This window comes from Oncorhynchus mykiss, chromosome 19 (assembly GCF_013265735.2).
Source record: "Oncorhynchus mykiss isolate Arlee chromosome 19, USDA_OmykA_1.1, whole genome shotgun sequence".
Classification (NCBI taxonomy): Eukaryota; Metazoa; Chordata; class Actinopteri; order Salmoniformes; family Salmonidae; genus Oncorhynchus; species Oncorhynchus mykiss.
The window spans coordinates 31,635,046-31,641,045 of record NC_048583.1 but is presented as its reverse complement, the minus strand read 5'-3'; positions in this window follow the sequence as shown (position 1 = coordinate 31,641,045).

Genomic DNA, 6,000 nt, shown 5'->3' with positions numbered 1-6,000 from the left:
ATAGCATCACAGAGGGAGAAGTAGAGAGAGAGAAAGATGTATAGTTTCACTGTAATCATATAGCATCACAGAGGGAGAAGTAGAGAGAGATGTATAGTTTCACTGTAATCATATAGCATCACAGAGGGAGAAGTAGAGAGAGAGAGAGAGAATGTATAGTTTCACTGTATTCATATAGCATCACAGAGGGAGAAGACTGTAGACTCGTATCTACCTATGACTGATGCAGCTGCTCTACTAGCTTCGATTATTGAGTTCTAGTGCAAAAACCAAAACATGCACCCAAGGGGGGCCCCAGGAACGAGTTTGGGAAACCCTGGGTTGAGAACAGGATAACTGATCTAATCTCCTCCTGGATATCACACACACACACCGCCCAGAGAGAGGCGGAGTCTGGTCGCTCCAGGCTGGTTGGCTGTGTGTGTGTGTGTCTAGGTGGGTTGTCTTGCTTGGTGCATCCAGACTGTGTGCTGTGGGCTGTAGCTGTGTAGGAGTGACATTGACATGGTAGAGAAAGCTCAATGACATGGCGTCCGTTTGCTGTTCTCCCCTCCGCTGTGGCGCCGCTGCTGTCCATGCCGCCAGCCAATAGGCCGGTGATGAATCGTGGGGCCAGCGAGAGACGGGGTAGAGAGTGGAGAAGGGGGAAATGTGAAACAAGCAGATAGGGACTGGAGGGGGACGTGGGCCGGGCTGAGGGGGTGGTAACCTGGAAGAGACGGAGGGAGGGAGAGGGGTATGGAGGGAAGAAGGGGGGGATGGAGGGAAGAAGGGGGAGAAAGGGAGGGAGAGGGGGATGTGATAAGGAAAAGTATGAAGGCAATCTTTCAAAGTGCTGATGGTGCTGGATGGGGTTTGGAGAGGGCTGAAACTGCTGTCTCCTATGGCAACGCCAGTATTCACCATCAGATCTGTGTGTGTGTGTGTGTGTGTTATTATGTGTGTAAACTGTCCCTCACTAACACTGACCCCCAAGTAGTAAGCAGGTTGGCCAGGTCCAGTTGGGTGTGACACTGTCACGGCCCACCAGTGACACACTGAACCAATCACATCCCCCCCTTTAGTCCCTCAATTCTGTGCCCGTTTCATATTTGTATGCTTCATTGGGAAGATGGTGGAGCTATTTTAGAGGGAAGTACAGAGAGAAATCAAGTTAGGGCGTAAGTGGGGATCGAACCCCCGCCCCTGGATCAGCGTCCGATACACAGCCAATCAAATCTTCCTGTTTGAGAAAGTGATTCTTTCAACAACATTCAGGGGTTTAGCTCTGAAATTACACCTTGATTTTTAAGTGTAGCTACAAAGCCCTCCTGACAGAGAGAGAGTGTGTGTGTGTGTGTGTGTGAGTCACTATGAATGGATTTAAATGGATTGCTTGTAATTGCATCATGATGACTCCCCTCAATAGTATAAACTGTCTGACACACGCGCACACACACACACCGAGCTGCTCCATGTAAATGAAGGCCATATTTACCTCTGAGGGGACTGTTCGCTGCTGTTATCAGGTTGAACTATAGGTGAGTCTTGTTAGGCCAGCCACAGATGCAGCCAGCCCTATCCATCACGGTAGCCCTGTCTCTCCCTACACGCACACACACTCGCATACACACACATGTGGCCGCACAGACAACCCGAGTTCCAGCCCAGTTGGATATTCATCAGGGGAGTGACAACGAGGTCCTTGCTCTGCTACTCATTTCAATATTTGTTGAAATAATATGGTAACAATTTTGATTTGGTCATCTTATAAGCTTAAGGTCGGCTCAAGAGGCAAAAACACTGCCAAGTGTCTGTTGGGAATTCTCCTCCACTGTCCTGACCTAAGAGTGAAAACAAGAGAAAACAACAAAATCTCCTTTTTCTCATTTCAATATGAATACGGACGCAACATTGACTTTGTAACTCCAGGCTCTAAACTCCAAACGGCACGACGACAAACCACTGAGTGACATTCAAGAAGTCAACGGTAGGACACGCCTACACATACATGGCACACGTTAATCCAACATCGAGTTAGTTTGTGTGAATGTTAGAGACATGCGTAGACACACAGACAGAAACACTGCCTTTGTTCACAACAAAACCCCCAAAAGCTACAGTATAGGTTGGGTCATGATGCTAGAGGGATGAGGGAGCCACAAGAGTAACAACAAGAGAGCCCTGTTAGTTTTCTCAATTCAACATTTATTAAAGCCCCCATGCAGTCTTTTTAATTCATCATCACTGAATGTCTAATCACTTTTTTTTATTTCCTCAAAATGATTCCACATTTTTTACATTTTTTATTTTCCTGAGCCTCCTTTTCTTTTTTTCTTTTTTCTTTTTTTACCCCTTTTTCTCCCCAATTTCGTGGTATCCAATTATTGTAGTAGCTACTATCTTGTCTCATCGCTACAACTCCCGTACGGGCTCGGAAGAGACGAAGGTTGAAAGTCATGCGTCCTCCGATACACAACCCAACCAGCCGCACTGCTTCTTAACACAGCGCGCATCCAACCCGGAAGCCAGCCGCGCCAATGTGTCGGAGGATACACCGTGCACCTGGCAACCTTGGCTAGCGTGCACTGCGCCCGGCCCGCCACAGGAGTCGCTGGTGCGCGATGAGACAAGGACATCCCTACCGACCAAGCCCTCCCCAACCCGGACGACGCTAGGCCAATTGTGCGTCGCCCCACGGACCTCCTGGTCGCGGCCGGTTACGACAGAGCCTGGGCGCGAACCCAGGAGGCCCCTGAGCCTCCTTTTACCATTGAAATTGCTCAATCTCTTCGCGTGGGCGTGTTGATACAAATGTAAATATATTTACATAAACAACCCTGATTGGTGGATAGGATCATCTAGACTCAGGGGTGCCCAATTACATTCAGTCGTGTGCAGATTTTTCTTTGAGCAGATGGTCGCGGAGCCCGGAACTTGTCCAAAAGCCACTCCTGCGTTGTCTTGGCTGTGTGCTTAGGGTCATTGTCCTGTTGGAAGTTGAACCTTCGCCCCAGTCTGAGGTCCTGAGCGCTCTGGAGCAGGTTTTCATCAAGGATCTCTCTGTACTTTGCTTCGTTCATCTTTCCCTCGATCCTGACTAGTCTCCCAGTCCCTGCCACTGAAAAACATCCCCACAGCATGATGCTGCCACCACCATGCTTCACAGTAAGGATGGTGACACGTTTCCTCCAGACGTGGCGCTTAGTATTCTGGCCAAAGAGTTCAATCTTGGTTTCATCAGACCAGAGAATCTTGTTTTTCACGGTCTGAGAGTTTTAGGTGCCTTTTGGCAAACTCCAAGTGGGCTGTCATATGCCTTTTATTGAGGCGTGGCTTCCATCTGCCACTCTACCATAAAGGCCTGATTGGTGGAGTGCTCCAGATTTGGTTGTCCTTCTGGAAGGTTCTCCCATCTCCACAGAGGAACTCTGGAGATCTGTCAGGATGACCATCGGGTTCTTGGTCACCTCCCTGACCAAGGCCCTTCCCCCCGATTGCTCAGTTTGGCTGAGAGGCCAGCTCTAGGAAGAGTCTTGGTGGTTCCAAACTTCTTCCATTTAAGAATGATGGAGGCCACTGTGTTCTTGGGGACCTTCAAGGGATGCAGAAATGTTTTGGTGCCATTCCCCAGATCTGTGCCTCGACACAAGCCTGTATCTGAGCTGTAAAGACAACTCCATTTACTTCATTGCATGGTTTTTGCTCTGACATGCACTGTCAACTGTTGGACCTTATATCGACAGATGTGTGCCTTTCCAAATCATGTCCAATCAATTGAATTCACCACAGGTGGACTCCAACCAAGTTTTAGAAATATCTCAAGGATGATCGATGGAAACTGGATGCACCTGAGTCCCATAGCAAAGGGTCTGAATACTTATGTAAATAAGGTATTTATTCTTTCTTTTTTAGAAATGTGCCAAAATTGATGAGGGCATTTATTTTATTTTTATTCATTTTATAATAAGTCTGTAACGTAACAAAATGTGGACAAGTGAAGGGGTCTGAATACTTTCCGAACGTACTGTACATCCTACATGCACATACACAGACATGATGCATGCAGTCCGGCTCATAGGCCAGTATTATTTAAACACATTCAGCTATTTGCCAAATATGGTAACATATTACAAACGTTTCAGGCCTATTTAAATGAGAAGAGTGACTTTCTGGGGGAATCTAGAGGTGATTTGAACTTGTCCCAACTTTTCCGTTAAGTTTGTCACATGGGGACAACGACAAGGTTCGCAGGCACTTTATCACCGATCCACAACAGCAGCACATGTAATAGGCGCGCCAAGATGGAGAAGGGAAAAGCTGCAATAACAAGGCAGGAATAGAGGCTGAATAGGGGGGCTGAGGAGGAGGAAGAAGAAGAATAAGGTAATTGTTGGGAATGTGGGGCCTTTGGCAGCTTCTCCATCTGATGCCAGGGTTTTGTGTATTTTTGTTATTTTGAGGACTGAGCACAAATCTGTTTTCTCTCCCTTTCTCTCTCTCTCCCCTCTCTCTCCTGGGAGCAGTGGAAGTATGCCTGCCCTACCGACCATCTGACTACCAAACTCTTTATCTCCCTCTCTCCCCCCCTCTCTCTCCTGGGAGCAGTGGAAGTATGCCTGCCCTACCGACCATCTGACTACCAAACTCTTTCTCTCCCTCTCCCCCCCTCTCTCTCCTGGGAGCAGTGGAAGTATGCCTGCCCTACCGACCATCCGCCTGCCAAACTCTTTCTCTCCCTCTGCCCCCCCCCCCCCTCTCTCTCCTGGGAGCAGTGGAAGTATGCCTGCCCTACCGACCATCCGCCTGCCAAACTCTTTCTCTCCCTCTGCCCCCCCCCCCCTCTCTCTCCTGGGAGCAGTGGAAGTATGCCTGCCCTACCGACCATCCGCCTGCCAAACTCTTTCTCTCCTTCTCCCCCCCCCCCCCCCCCCCTCTCTCTCTCCTGGGAGCAGTGGAAGTATGCCTGCCCTACCGACCATCCGCCTGCCAAACTCTTTCTCTCCTTCTCTCCCTCTCTCCCCCCCCCCCCCCCCCCCATCTCTCTCCTGGGAGCAGTGGAAGTATGCCTGCCCTACCGACCATCCGACTGCCAAACTAACTGATTTAGTCACACTCTTTTGCCATTTTTCTTCTCCAACAATCACATTTAGTCCCGCTGTTTCCACTGGCCAGGCCGACCACGTCCCGCTGGGGTTCCCCCGAAGGAGAGGGGCTTCCTAAAGAGATCTCCTGGCCCCTTGACGTCCCCAACAATGTTTATTTCTCATTTAGCGGGGTCGGAGAGCGCCTGGCCCCGGCCTCCTGGTCTGGGCGTGGATCGTCTGGATACTGACACAAAGCTGGAAGCATGGAGCATCCTGGAATATCCAGACAGCTTTAGATCATACATCTTTATTATCACAGCATGGTCTATGTCCCAAATAACACCATAGTCCCTATGTAGTTCACTACTTTGACCACAGCCCCAGAGGCCTATGATCAAATGTAGTGCACCATATAGGGAATAGGGTGCCATTTAAGACTCAGTCTTTAACTTTTATTTTCCTTTTCTAGTTGAAAAGGGAATGAAAGGGCACATTCCTTTACTGGAGAGATGGGCCATCTCTCTCACTTTTTAACTTTGTCATACAGGCCAGTAATGTGGAGTGGATGCAATGTCGTTGACCCTCTGTAATTGTCATGGCTTAGATATCGTTAAATAAAGGTTAAATAAACAAATATAAATGTCAGCGTCGTGGTCCGGGTATGCATGTCACCAGCAGACTCTATAAAGGTAGAGGGAACCCTGCCTCGTCTTCTGAATACCTAACCCTAGGATGGTTTTATTTTTCAGCGGGACAATGACACAAATGTTTATGCTAAAGATACACCTGCATGGCTTTCCAATAGGCTTTTAGTGTTCCTGACCGGTGCAGTCTCAGTCCCGACTTGAATCTGCTTGAAAATCAGTGACGTGGTTTGAATATTGCTGTACGTCTATTAACTGAGCTTGAACAATTTTGACCAACAAAAAAAAAT